The sequence below is a fragment of the Scyliorhinus torazame genome, chromosome 11 (genome assembly GCF_047496885.1).
Source record: "Scyliorhinus torazame isolate Kashiwa2021f chromosome 11, sScyTor2.1, whole genome shotgun sequence".
In the NCBI taxonomy this organism is placed as follows: domain Eukaryota; kingdom Metazoa; phylum Chordata; class Chondrichthyes; order Carcharhiniformes; family Scyliorhinidae; genus Scyliorhinus; species Scyliorhinus torazame.
This window is the reverse complement of record NC_092717.1, coordinates 70,365,289-70,380,184: the sequence shown is the minus strand read 5'-3', so window position 1 is coordinate 70,380,184 and position 14,896 is coordinate 70,365,289. Positions and strand designations below refer to the sequence as shown.

At 49.3% G+C, this 14,896-nt stretch overlaps 1 protein-coding gene across 1 annotated transcript in view; it reads right to left on the bottom strand.

Moving 5' to 3' along the window:
* Positions 1-14,896, bottom strand: part of dscc1 (DNA replication and sister chromatid cohesion 1) — a 65,885-nt gene that overhangs the window by 28,289 nt on the left and 22,700 nt on the right. The window lies entirely within an intron of this gene.

Below are 14,896 nucleotides of genomic sequence, written 5' to 3'. Positions count from 1 at the left end.
GTGTAAATCAAGTTGAGGAAGAAAGGGACTGAAATTATTTTTGTGCTGTGAACGGAGGTTATTATTCACAGAAGAACGGTGGTAAAATAGCTCCTTCAACTTAAAGGTAAATAAATTACTCGAATATGATCTCTATCGGAGGGTCCGAAGGGAAGTTGAGAGATGTACTAAAAGCCATTTAATCAGGTAGAAGATAAAGGGTGTATGGCAAAAATAACAATGCATAAAATGAATGAATCTTTGCTACTGAAGTGAGTTTCAAATGATTAGGCCATTGCTTTGTGCCTGTAGCACCCGAAACCTGTAGATTTCAGTCATGCTGTCTGAAGGAGGGTCCGCAGGAACCAATCAATCTCTCAGATGGTGAACAAAATTCACAAGAGAACAGTCATCCCAGACAGGCCTGCCTCAGGCTGAAAAATAATTCCAGCTTCTGGAAGGAGAAAGCAGATAAACATTTTAATCATCCCTTGTGATGTGAACATCACTGGTAAGGGAGTGATGGGCATTTATTGCCCATCGATACTACAACGGAGTGGCTTGTCAGGCCATTTCAGATAGTTCAGCGTCAATCACTTTGTTGTGGGTCGAATTATTTCCTCTCCTCAAGGACTTGAGTGCACCAGATGAGTTTTTAAATGACAATCTAGTATGTTGATGATCCTTATTTATGAGACTTGTATTTTATTGCAAAATTACTGAATGAAAATTCTCTTGAGCTGCCATGGGAGGATTTGAACTCTTGTCCCTGAAGATTGAGTCCAGGCCTCTGGATTACTAATCCTGTAACACTAACACTGTGCTACTGTCCCCATTGAAACAGTTAAGAGAGTTTCAGTGAGTTCTGTCTATAACTTGGATCAAGCAAAATCGGCCATATCTCCCAGTAACTTGCAGCAATTGCTGCTCATGGTTGAGCATTTTTATTCCAACAAGATGTTAAAATTATTCAACTACACAAATAGTATGAGGACTGGACAAAATTATCCCCCCCACCCCAGGATCGAACCTGGGACCTCAGCGCCTTGAGGCAGCAGCGCTAACAACTGCGCCACCGTGCTGCCCATAAGTTGATAATATATAAATATGTAACATTAATTCTGTGAATGTCTCATCGAATGTCTCATCAAACTAAAAGTCTCTTTTTAAAATTTTACTCTTCTATCCAGTTTTTAGTTTTGCTAACTTATCCTTCCCAGATGTCCTACCCAGGGACCATTTATATTGGCATGGCCACAGTGTACCTGACTTACCTTACCATGAACAAAATAACGCATGATCTGATGGAATTTGTAAAATACCATTCAAAAAATGTTTTTTAATATACATTTAGAGTACCCAATTATTATATTATAATTAAGGGGCAATTTAGCGTGTCCAATCCACCTAACCTGCACATCTTTGGGTTGTGGGGGTGAAACCCACAGACATGGGGAGAATGTATCAATTTAATTAACTTACTAGATATCAACAAAACCATTGGAATAGATATGGGGCTGGATTCTCCACAGCCCGACGCGTAATCGTGGCCGGCGCCGGGGCGGAGAATCCAGTTTATGGCGTAATCGGGTCCGGCGATTCTCCGGGCAACGGAAATCGGTGTCACCATGGAGTACACCGCGCTACTGGGGGCCATTGCCAGAGGCCCGCTCAGCAAACCTCCGCTCCTGATCAGCCTAGTTCCCGATGGCATGGAACTAACCACCTAGCCCCTGTTCAAAAAAGGAACTAGGGATAACCCTGGGAATTACAGGCCAGTTAGTCTTACTTCGGTGGTAGGCAAAGTAACGGAAAGGGTACTGAAGGATAGGATTTCTGAGCATCTGGAAAGACACTGCTTGATTAAGGATAGTCAGCACGGATTTGTGAGGGGTAGGTCTTGCCTTACAAATCTTATTGAATTCTTTGAGGAGGTGACCAAGCATGTGGATGAAGGTAAAGCAGTGGATGTAGTGTACATGGATTTTAGTAAGGCATTTGATAAAGTTCCCCATGGTAGGCTTATGCAGAAAGTAAGGAGGCATGGGATAGTGGGAAATTTGGCCAGTTGGATAACGAACTGGCTAAGCGATAGAAGTCAGAGAGTGGTGGTGGATGGCAAATATTCAGCCTGGATCCCAGTTACCAGTGGCGTACCGCAGGGAGCAGTTCTGGGTCCTCTGCTGTTTGTGATTTTCATTAATGACTTGGATGAGGGAGTTGAAGGGTGGGTCAGTAAATTTGCAGACGATACGAAGATTGGTGGAGTTGTGGATAGTAAGGAGGGCTGTTGTCGGCTGCAAAGAGACATAGATAGGATGCAGAGCTGGGCTGAGAAGTGGCAGATGGAGTTTAACCCTGAAAAGTGTGAGGTTGTCCATTTTGGAAGGACAAATATGAATGCGGAATATAGGGTTAACGGTAGAGTTCTTGGCAATGTGGAGGAGCAGAGAGATCTTGGGGTCTATGTTCATACATCTTTGAAAGTTGCCACTCAAGTGGATAGAGCTGTGAAGAAGGCCTATGGTGAGCTCGCGTTCATTAACAGAGGGATTGAATTTAAGAGCCGTGAGGTGATGATGCAGCTGTACAAAACCTTGTTAAGGCCACATTTGGAGTACTGTGTGCAGTTCTGGTCGCCTCATTTTAGGAAGGATGTGGAAGCTTGGGAAAAGGTGCAAAGGAGATTTACCAGGATGTTGCCTGGAATGGAGAGTAGGTCTTACGAGGAAAGGTTGAGGGTGCTAGGCCTTTTCTCATTAGAGCGGAGAAGGATGAGGGGCGACTTGATAGAAGTTTATAAGATGATCAGGGGAATAGATAGAGTAGACAGTCAGAGACTTTTTCCCCGGGTGGAACACACCATTACAAGGGGACATAAATTTAAGGTGAAAGGTGGAAGATATAGGAGGGATATCAGTGGTAGGTTCTTTACACAGAGAGTAGTGGGGGCATGGAATGCACTGCCTGTGGAAGTAGTTGAGTCGGAAACATTAGGGACCTTCAAGCAGCTATTGGATGGGTACATGGATGACGGTAAAATGATATAGTGTAGATTTATTTGTTCTTAAGGGCAGCACGGTAGCATTGTGGATAGCGCAATTGCTTCACAGCTCCATGGTCCCAGGTTCGATTCCGGATTGGGTCATTGTCTGTGCGGAGTCTGCACGTCCTCCCAGTGTCTGCGTGGGTTTCCTCCGGGTGCTCCGGTTTCCTCCCACAGTCCAAAGATGTGCGGGTTAGGTGAATTGGCCAATGATAAATTGCCCTTAATGTCCAAATTGCCCTTGGTGTTGGGTGCAGTTGTTGAGTTTGGGTATGGTGCTCTTTCCAAGAGCCGGTGCAGACTCAAAGGGCTGAATGGCCTCCTTCTGCACTGTAAATTCAATGATGATCTATGATTAATCTAGGACAAAGGTTCGGCACAACATCGTGGGCCGAAGGGCCTGTTCTGTGCTGTATTTTCTATGTTCTATGTTCTATGTTCTATTGCCGGTCGGGCTGCAGTCCGCAGCCGCCCTGGTCTGAGGCGGGCGGATCGGACACCAGAGGGGTCCTTATAAGTTTGAGGCTTGGGCACGCGGCCGATCCGAGGTCTCTTTCTTCGGTGTGGCTGCGCGGTCCGCATCCACCACGGAGCACGGCCCGGCCGCTGGAGGTCGCCGTCGTGCGCATGCGCGGCCTCGGACCCGGACGTGTGAGGGCCCGTATCTGCTGCAAAAGCTGCAAGGTCCACTCCGGGTCCCTGCTGGCCCCCTGCAGGGCTGTGAATTTGTCTAACTTTTTTCACGGAATTTAGGGAGTAAAACCCCAGTTTTTATGCCGGCGTGGGGACAGAGTCTCATTTCAGGAGAATCCAGCCCCCGGAGTCCAATACGATAGACATGTTTGTATTGCACAAAAATATTTTATAAAGACCATAAGACATAGGAGCGGAAGTAAGGCCATTCGGCCCATCGAGTCCACTCCACCATTCAATCATGGCTGATTTCAACTCCATTTACCCGCTCTCTCTCCATAGCCCTTAATTCCTCGAGAAATCAAGAATTATCAACTTCTGTCTTAAAGACACTCAACGTCCCGGCCTCCACCGCCCTCGGTGGCAATGAATTCCACAGACCCACCACTCTCTGGCTGAAGAAATTTCTCCTCATTTTTGTTCTAAAGTGACTCCCTTTTATTCTAAGGCTGTGCCCCCGGGTCCTAGCCTCCGCTGCTAATGGAAACAACTTCCCTCCATCCACCCTATCTAAACCATTCATTATCTTGTAAGTTTATATTAGATCTCCCCTCAACCTCCTAAACTCCAATGAATATAATCCCAGGATCCTCAGACGCTCATCGTATGTTAGGCCTACCATTCCTGGGATCATCCATGTGAATCTCCGCTGGACCCGCTCCAGTGCCAGTATGTCCTTCCTGAGGTGTGGGGCCAAAAATTACTCTAAGTATTCTAAATGGGGCCTAACTAATGCTTTATAAAGCTTCAGAAGTACATCCCTGCTTTTACATTCCAAGCCTCTTGAGATAAATGACAACATTGCATTTGCTTTCTTAATTACGGACTCAATCTGCAAGTTTACCTTTAGAGAATCCTGGACTAGGACTCCCAAGTCCCTTTGCACTTCAGCATTATGAATTTTGTCACCGTTTAGAAAATAGTCCATGCCTCTATTCTTTTTTCCAAAGTGCAAGACCTCGCACTTGCCCACGTTGAATTTCATCAGCCATTTCTTGGACCACTCTACTAAACTGTCTAAATCTTTCTGCAGCCTCCCCACCTCCTCCATACTACCTGCCCCTCCACCTATCTTTGTATCATCGGCAAATTTAGCCAGAATGCCCCCAGTCCCGTCATCTAGATCGTTAATATATAAAGAGAACAGCTGTGGCCCCAACACTGAACCCTGCGGGACACCACTCGTCACCGGTTGCCATTCCGAAAAAGAACCTTTTATCCCAACTCTCTGCCTTCTGCCTGACAGCCAATCGTCAATCCATGTTAGTACCAGTCTCCCGTGAGGCACCTTGTCAAAGGCCTTTTGGAAGTCAAGATAGATAACATCCATTGGCTCTCCTTGGTCTAACCTATTTGTTATCTCTTCAAAAGAACTCTAACAGGTTTGTCAGGCACGACCTCCCCTTACTAAATCCATGCTGACTTGTCCTAATCCGACCCTGCACTTCCAAGAATTTAGAAATCTCATCCTAAACAATGGATTCGAGAATCTTGCCAACAACCGAGGTTAGGCTAATTGGCCTATAATTTTCCATCTTTTTCCTTGTTCCCTTCTTGAACAGGGGGGTTACAACATCGATTTTCCAATCCTCTGGGACTTTCCCTGACTCCAGGGACTTTTGAAAGATCATAACTAACGCCTCCACTATTTCTTCAGCTATCTCCTTTAGAACTCTAGGATGTAGCCCATCTGGGCCCGGAGATTTATCAATTTTTAGACCTCTTAGTTTCTCTAGCACTTTCTCCTTTGTGATGGCTACCATATTCAACTCTGCCCCCTGACTCTCCTGAATTGTTGGGATATTACTCATGTCATCTACTGTGAAGACTGACGCAAAGTGCTTATTTAGTTCCTCAGCTATTTCCTTGTCTCCCATCACTAGATTACCAGCGTCATTTTGGAGCGGCCCAATGTCTACTTTTGCCTCCGATTTGTTTTAATGCATTTAAAGAAACTTTTACTATCATTCCTAATGTTACTGGCTAGCCTACCTTCATAGTTGATCCTCTCTTTCCTTATTTGTCTCTTTGCTATCCTCTGTTTGTTTTTGTAGCCTTCCCAATCTTCTGACTTCCCACTACTTTCACTACAGAGTCGATTTCGGCGTGAGAACAGCTGGTGAGTCAGTTTCAGCGGGAGCATTGCGGAAGTGGCTGCTGGGAGGTAAGTCAACCTTTAAAAGCACTTCTCTTTGCAGGGGCAGGCCAGTCGATTTCGGCGTGAGAACAGCTGGTGAGTCAGTTTCAGCGGGAGCATTGCGGAAGTGGCTGCTGGGAGGTAAGTCTGTCCTTTAAAAGCACTTGTCTTTGCAGGGGCAGGCCAGTCGATTTCGGCGGGAGTGGAGCTGGCTGGTTAGTCAATTTCAGCAGGAGCTGAGAATTTTTCTTTTTTTTTTTAAATTAGTTTTTTAGGCGGGAACAGGAAGTCGACCCGCGGACGTCTGGGAAGACCCTCACCAATAAATTCTGGTGGAGAGGAAACCCGAGACACTACACGTGTAGTGTCTCCCACCCGCCCTCCTCCTCTAACCTAATAATAAAACCCATTGGTCTGAGGTAAGTACCATATTTTATTATATTATTATTATTTTTTATAAAAATTTAATTTAGTTATTAGCCAGATCTTGGTAGAAAGTTAGAGGAATGGCAGGGAAGGGTGTGCAATGTTCCTCCTGCAGGATGTTTGAGGTGAGGGATGCAGTTAGTGTCCCTGCTGATTTTACCTGCAGGAAGTGCGGCCATCTCCAGCTCCTCCAAGACCGAGTTAGGGAACTGGAGCTGGAGCTGGAAGAACTTTGGATCATTCGGGAGGCAGAAGGGGTCATAGATAGCAGCTTCAGGGAATTAGTTACACCAAAGATTGGAGATAGGTGGGTAACTGTAAGAGGGACTGGGAAAAAGCAGTCAGTGCAGGGATCCCCTGCGGTCGTTCCCCTGAGAAACAAGTATACCGCTTTGGATACTTGTGGGGGGGACGGGGGGGGGGGGGGGGGACTTACCAGGGGTAAGCCATGGGGTACGGGCCTCTGGCACGGAGTCTGTCCCTGTTGCTCAGAAGGGAAGGGGGGAGAGGAGCAGAGCATTAGTAATTGGGGACTCTATAGTCAGGGGCACAGATAGGAGATTTTGTGGGAGCGTGAGAGACTCACGTTTGGTATGTTGCCTCCCAGGTGCAAGGGTACGTGATGTCTCGGATCGTGTTTTCGGGTCCTTAGGGGGGAGGGGGAGCAGCCCCAAGTCGTGGTCCACATTGGCACTAACGACATAGGTAGGAAAGGGGCCAAGGATGTCAGGCAGGCTTTCAGGGAGCTAGGATGGAAGCTCAGAACTAGAACAAACAGAGTTGTTATCTCTGGGTTGTTGCCCGTGCCACGTGATAGTGAGATGAGGAATAGGGAGAGAGAGCATTTAAACACGTGGCTACAGGGATGGTGCAGGCGGGAGGGATTCAGATTTCTGGATAACTGGGGCTCTTTCTGGGGAAGGTGGGACCTCTACAGACAGGATGGTCTACATCTGAACCTGAGGGGCACAAATATCCTGGGGGGGAGATTTGTTACTGCTCTTTGGGGGGGTTTAAACTAATGCAGCAGGGGCATGGGAACCTGGATTGTAGTTTTAGGGTAAGGGAGAATGAGAGTATAGAGGTCAGGAGCACAGATTTGACGTCGCAGGAGGGGGCCAGTGTTCAGGTAGGTGGTTTGAAGTGTGTCTACTTCAATGCCAGGAGTATACGAAACAAGGTAGGGGAACTGGCAGCATGGGTTGGTACCTGAGACTTCGAAGTTGTGGCCATTTCGGAGACATGGATAGAGCAGGGACAGGAATGGATGTTGCAGGTTCTGGGGTTTAGGTGTTTTAGTAAGCTCAGAGAAGGAGGCAAAAGAGGGGGAGGTGTGGCGCTGCTAGTCAAGAGCAGTATTACGGTGGCGGAGAGGATGCTAGACTCTTCTTCCGAGGTAGTATGGGCTGAAGTTAGAAACAGGAAAGGAGAGGTCACCCTGTTGGGAGTTTTTTTATAGGCCTCCTAATAGTTCTAGGGATGTAGAGGAAAGGATGGCGAAGATGATTCTGGATATGAGCGAAAGTAACAGGGTAGTTATTATGGGAGACTTTAACTTTCCAAATATTGACTGGAAAAGATATAGTTCGAGTACAATAGATGGGTCGTTTTTTGTACAGTGTGTGCAGGAGGGTTTCCTGAAACAATATGTTGACAGGCCAACAAGAGGCGAGGCCACGTTGGATTTGGTTTTGGGTAATGAACCAGGCCAGTTGTTGGATTTGGAGGTAGGAGAGCACTTTGGGGACAGTGACCACAATTCGGTGACGTTTACGTTAATGATGGAAAGGGATAAGTATACACCGCAGGGCAAGAGTTATAGCTGGGGGAAGGGCAATTATGATGCCATTAGACGTGACTTGGGGGGGATAAGGTGGAGAAGTAGGCTGCAAGTGTTGGGCACACTGGATAAGTGGGGCTTGTTCAAGGATCAACTTTGTCCGTATCAACGGCGCCGAGGTGGAGATGGTCGACAGCTTCAAATTCCTAGGTGAGCACATCATCAACAATCTGTGCTGGTCCACCCATGCACTATGACCAAAAAGCACAACAGCGTCTATACTTGCTCAGGAAACAAAGGATATTCGGCATTTCCACATAGACTCTTACCAATTTTTGCAGATGCACCAATTTTTACAGATGCACCTTAAAAAGCATCCTATCTGGCTGCATCACAGCTGGATATGGCAACTGCTCGGCCCAAGGCCGTAAGAAACTACAGAATCATGACCACAGCCATCACACAAAACTGCCTCCCATCCAGTGATTCTGTCTACACCTCCCACTGTCTTGGGAAAGCGGGCAACATAATTAATGACCCCTCCCACCCAGGTTATTCCCTCTTCCATACATCAGTCTGAGAACACGCACCAACAAGTTCAAAAACAGCTTCTTCCCTGCTGTTACTAGACTCCTGATTGCCCCTCTTATAGACTGAGCTCTCTATGCATCTTCTCTACTGTTGTAGCACTGTACTCCATATGCTTCACCCGATGTCTATGTATTTGCATTCTGTATTTATGTATGTCCTATGTTTTTCATGTACGGAACAATCTGCTTGCACTGTACACAGAACAATACTTTTCACTGTACCTCGGTACATGTGACAAATCTAAACTTAAAGTCATTGCCGTGGTGATATACATCACTGTAAGTACACCGGCACAAGAAGTTCGATATAGGGTGATCTCGGGTGTATGGGTCGGGGAGGGCAAGGTGTCGGAAATACACCAGGAGTTGAAAGAAGAGGGGGAAATCGCTGGTAGAAGAGGTGAAGGGTAAATGGGAGGAGCTGGGGGAGGAGATCGAGGAAGGTCTGTGTGCTGATGCCCTAGGTAGGGTTAATTCCTCCTCCTCGTGTGCCAGGCTCAGCCTGATACAACTTAAGGTGGTCCACAGAGCGCACTTGACGGGGGCGAGGTTGAGTAGGTTCTTTGGGGTAGAGGACAGATGTGGAAGGTGCTCAGGGATCCCGGCGAACCATGTCCATATGTTTTGGTCATGCCTGGCACTGGAGGGGTTCTGGAGAGGAGTGGCGGGAGCAATATCTCAGGTGGTGAAAGTCCAGGTCAAGCCAAGCTGGGGGCTAGCAATATTTGGAGTAGTGGACGAGCCGGGAGTGCAGGAGGCGAAAGAGGCCGGCATTCTGGCCTTTGCGTCCCTAGTAGCCCGGCGAAGGATCTTGCTAATGTGGAAGGAGGCGAAGCCCCCCAGCCTGGAGGCCTGGATAAATGATATGGCTGGGTTCATAAAGTTGGAGAGGATTAAGTTCGCCTTGAGAGGGTCTGCGCAGGGGTTCTACAGGCGGTGGCAACCGTTCCTAGACTATCTCGCGGAGCGTTAGAGGAAGGTCGGTCAGCAGCAGCAGCAACCTTCAGGAGGGGGTGGAGGGGACATCCTGGGAGGGGGGGGGGAAAAGGGGGGACTGCCTGGGAGGGTGGATGAGCAAGAGATAACATGAAGGGTTGGGGAAACTGGCACGTACGGGTGAGGGCCAGTGTACAAAGCTGTGTAAATATATCATTTTGCCATGTATATATCTTGCTCTGCGCGATTTCTCTTTTTTTTGTTACGGGGGTGGGGAGAAAAATTGTGTTAAAAAACTTTAATAAATATATATATATATTTTTTTTTAAATCACTAAGTACACAAAGGGTTAATGTACATACACTACACCTAGCTCGACACTAGAGGGAGCACCAGAGACATGACACACAGACCGTCAACCAATAGGTCAGTAAGATCGGAGACGACCAATGGGCATTCACGATACACAGAGGTGACACTACCACAGGGGGGCATTGCACCAACCCATATAAAAGGACACATCACACATGCTCAGTCTCAATCCAGTGGAGACTCTCAGTGAGTACAGACACAGAGTTGATTGAACATTACTCCCACCACATGGATTGTAGCAGACTGGTTTGTCAGTCTGAGTAGCTATAGAAAGATGAACAGTAGCGTCGAATCCAAGTAGGAGAATTGTTAATAGTTTAATAAACATGTTAAAGCTATCTCCAAGTCAGGTCGTCCGGTGGCGTGGGCGAGCAGGGCGGCTGCAATAACAAAGCTCCCGCCGGTAGCCGCGATTCGCGGCGATTTCGGGGAAATCCCCGAGTCCTCACGCACTCCCCGACTATCGTCGGCCTTTGGGGCCGCCACAAGCAGCCAGCGGGGCCGGTTTAAAAACCGGTGAAGAACCCCGCGCGGGTGTCGGGCGGCGGGGGCTGAGGCGCCGGGCCCGGCAGGTCAGAGCAGCGGGGGCGGAGCTACGAGGAGGCCGAGGCGGCAGGCCCGAGGCCAGGGCACCATGTAGGGAGGGTGCTCCATGTCAGATGGCTCCCACCTAGGAAGAAGAAAGAAGGTTGAAGCCTGTTCCCAGGTGAATGTAGAGGAGAAAGAAAGAAGATTTAAGGAAGTTTGGTGAAAGTTTTTTTTTAAAAAAAAAAGAATGTCAGATTGATGAAGGGCAGGAGGCTGAAGGAGAGAGGAAAAAGAAAAGAAGATAAAAAACAATAAGCCGCTAAAGGATGTGAAAAGCAGCGAAGAAAGGAGGAAACGCGGGTTCGCCGCCGAAGGAGAAGACGAGCAAAAGCAAAAGTGTTGACAGGATGGCGGAAGCCGAACTGCAAGGCGGGGCCGCACTACTTACGGTGGAGAAGATGACCGAGGTGATGGTGGTGGAGCTGGAAAAACGTTGGGTGAGGCACATGGAGGTCCTGAGGAAAGAGATGGCGGTCGTGTTGAGGTCATTGTTGGAGGAGGCAATCGGCAGGGTGGAGGTGGCAAAGGCATTGGCCGAGGTGAGAGAGCAGGGCGAGAAGATGAAGGAGGAGGAGGAGGAGGTGGACACGACACAGCGACCAGGTCACCTCGATGGGGGACGAGCTGCGGAGGGTGGTGGAGGTTAACAGACGACTCCGAGCAAAGCTGGAAGACTTGGAAAACCGCTCAAGGCGGCACAATTTGAGAATTGTGGGCTTGCCTTTGCCTGAAGGGACAGAGGGCCCAAGGCCAACGCAATACTTCGCTAAGAAGTTGGCGGAGCTGATGGGGGAGGGCGAGAGCCCCACCCTGTACGAGCTAGACCGAGCTCATTGGTCATTAAGGCCGAAGCCCAAAGTGAACGAGCCGCCAAGGGCAGTAATTATCTGCTTCCATAAGTTTTGCATGAAGGAGAAAGTATTAAGCTGGGCAAAGCAGGAGCGTGAGGTGCTGTGGGATGGTACTGCGGTTCGGATCTACCAGGACTGGACGGTGGAGTTGGCAAAAAGACGAGCGGCGTTTGGGCGAGTGCAGGCGGCTTTGTACAAGAAGGGGGTGCGATTTGGTGTGGTGTACCCGGCGAAGTTGAGAGTAACATATAACGCCAAAGACTTTTATTTTGAGACGGGGAGGCAGCTGAGGCGTTCGTGTGGGCAGAAGGCTTGGGACAGACGTGAAAAGCGGAACTGGAAGAGAGACTGTGGACTGTTTGAGCGGCTGGAAAATGTACAAATGTTACAACTTTCTTTTTACTGATTTGTATTGAAATTTACTTCTCTTTGCATTGTTACAGAGTTCAAGTTAATGGCGTTCTGTGTTGCGACGGTTAAATGTTATGTTAGTGAATTGTAGGGGTTGGATTGTTGGGTTTGTTTTGGTGTTTCTTTCTCTGGGACTGGGCGGAAGGGGGCGAGAGGTCTTGGCGGGGGGGAGCCACCCGCGCTAGCTAACTAAAGTCAATTAGTGAACGGGGGTGAGGTGAGAGGAGGACTGCGGATGTTGGAGCCTGGATAGCAGGCTTCAATGGGCCTACGAGGCGAGCAAGAGGGGGTGGAGGGATGGATGTTGGGGGATGTTTTTGTAGGGGGGGGGGGTTCTTGGGAGGGGGGGGGGCGGGAAGGGGTTCGATGTTAACAATGAACAGGGGCGGGTCAGGCTTATGGGGCAGGGCCCGGTGGTATGGTGAATAAGAAAGGTGGTGGTGGGGGGGTGGTGGTGGTGGTGGTGAGAGACCCCCAGTAAGGATAATCACGTGGAATGTGAGAGGGCTAGGAGGTCCGGTCAGAGTCCTGCACATCTTAAAAGTTTGAAAGCCAATGTAGCAATGCTGCAGGAGACTCACTTGAGGGTGAAGGACCAGGTGAGACTTAAAAAGGGCTGGGCTAGCCAAGTGTTTCACTCCGGATTTGATGGAAGGGCTCGAGGGGTAGCGGTGCTGGTCAGCAAAAGGGTACGCTTCCAGATGGAGAAGGTGGTGACAGATCGGGGGGCAGATATGTGATTGTGACAGGGGCACTGGAGGGGAGATTAGTGGCGCTGTTAAGTGTATAGGGTATACGGTCCCAATTGGGACGATGTGGGATTCGCAAGGAAGGTGTTTGGGGCTATTCCCGACTTGGACACGCATGAGCTGATTGTGGGGGGGCACTGGAACTTGGTGCAGGAGCCAAGGTTGGACAGATCACGGCCGCACCCGTTGGTCCCATCAGGGGGGGCGAAGGCGCTGGCTGGGCTAATGGTGGAAATGGGAGGGGTGGACCCTTGGAGGTTCCTGCACCCAAGGGAACGGGAGTATTCGTTTTTCTCAGCGGTCCATAAGGTATACTCGCGGATCGACCTTTTTGTGGTGGGGAAGGCTTTGCTGGCTGGAGTCAAGGGTTGGAATACTCTGCAATTGCAGTGTCAGATCATGCTCCACATTGGGTGGATATGGTGCTAGAGAAGGGGGCAGCGCAGAGACGGGTGGAAACTGGATGTGGGGCTTTTGGGGAACCAGGTATTCGGTGAGAAAATTGAAAAGGTAATTAAGGAATATGTAGGTTTCAATTGTACGGGTGAGGTGTTGAAGGCAGTCGTCTGGGAGGCTATAAAGGCGGTGGTAAGAGGTGAGGTAATTTCGTTTAAGGCCAGGGTGGATAAAGAGAGGTTGGAGCGGCAGAGGGTAATAGATGAGATGTTGGTGGTAGATAGGAGGTATGCAGAGGATGGGGACCCGGCGAAGCTGGAAAATAGGAACGAACTACAGGCGAGCTTCGACCGACTGTCCACCAGGAAGGCGGTGCGCAACTGAGACGAGCAAGGGGTGCAGTTTATGAACATGGAGATATGTTAGCAGGTCAGCTCCGGAGGGAGGCAGCGGCAAGGGAAATTCTTCAGGTGAAGGATAGGGCAGGGAAGTTGGTGGTGGTCCCCGTGCTGATTAATAAGGTTTTTGAGGAATTTTATGAGAGGTTGTACAAGTCAGAGCCACTTGGGGGAGACCGTGAGATGCAGGAATTTCTAGATGGGTTGGAGTACCCGAGGCTAGGGGAGGGGGACAGGGCTACATTAAAAGGAGCAATAGTGGAGCAGGAGATAAAGGATGCGATTGGGAGGATGCAGTCGGGGAAGGTGGCAGGGCCGGATGGGTTTCCGGTGGAATATTATAAAAAATTTAAGGATAGGTTGGCACCCCTGATGGTGGGGATGTTTGAGGAGGCGATAGGGAAGGGCGTGTTGCCGCAAACCTTGGGGCAGGCATCGATTTCCCCGTTACTAAAAAAAGATAAGGATCCGACGGAGTGTGGGTCGTATCGGCCCATATCACTTCTGAATGTGGACGTAAAAGTGTTGGCGAAGGTACTGGCGGGTAGGCTGGAGGAGTGCCTTCCGAAGGTGATAGGGGAGGATCAAACGGGGTTCGTGAAAGGGAGGCAGCTGTTTTCGAACATTAGGAGAGTTTTGAACGTTGTTATGGCACCGGCGGAAAGAAAGGAAACAGAGGTAGTTGTGGCATTGGACGCCGAGAAGGCGTTTGATCGGGTAGAATGGGGGTACCTGATTGGACCAAGATCTGTGAACTGGGTAAAGCTATTATATAAGGAACCGAAGGCGAGTGTCCGCACAAATAATATCAGTTCGAGATACTTTTCTCTCCACCGTGGGACGAGACAGGGATGTCCTATGTCCCCCCTGCTGTTTGCACTCGCGATTGAGCCGTTGGCCATCGCATTGAGAAGTTCGGGAGCATGGAAAGGAATAGTGCGGGGGGCGGGATAGAGCATAGGGTGTCCTTATACACCGATGACTTGCTGCTGTATTTGTCGGAGCCGAGTGCGTCGATAGGAGGAATATTGGAGCTACTGCGGGTATTTGGGTCTTTCTCGGGGTACAAGTTGAACCTGGACAAGAGGGAGTACTTTGTGGTGTCTCGGCCGGGGGTGGGGGCAGGGGTAGGGGGGCTGCCATTCCGTAGAGCTGGGACTCATTTTAGATATCTGGGGGTGCAGGTTGCCCGGGGGTGGGGGAGGCTTCGCAGGTACAACATCACTAGTTTGGTGGGGAGAGTGAAAGCCGATCTGGCAAGGTGGGATGGCCTTCCTCTGTCACTGGCGGGTCGGGTACAGGCTGTTAAAATGAATGTGTTGCCGCGATTCCGGTTTATTTTTCAATGCCTAACGATTTTCCTGCCAAAGTCTTTTTTCAGAGAGATTGAGGGAAGGATTACCTCATCCATATGGGGAGGGAAGGTGGCCAGAGTGAGAAAGGTGCTGCTACAGAGGAGAAGGCAGGCAGGGGGTTTGGGTCTCCCGAACCTGTTGTACTACTACTGGGCGGCGAATGTGGAGAAAGTGCGGAGCTGGGTCAGA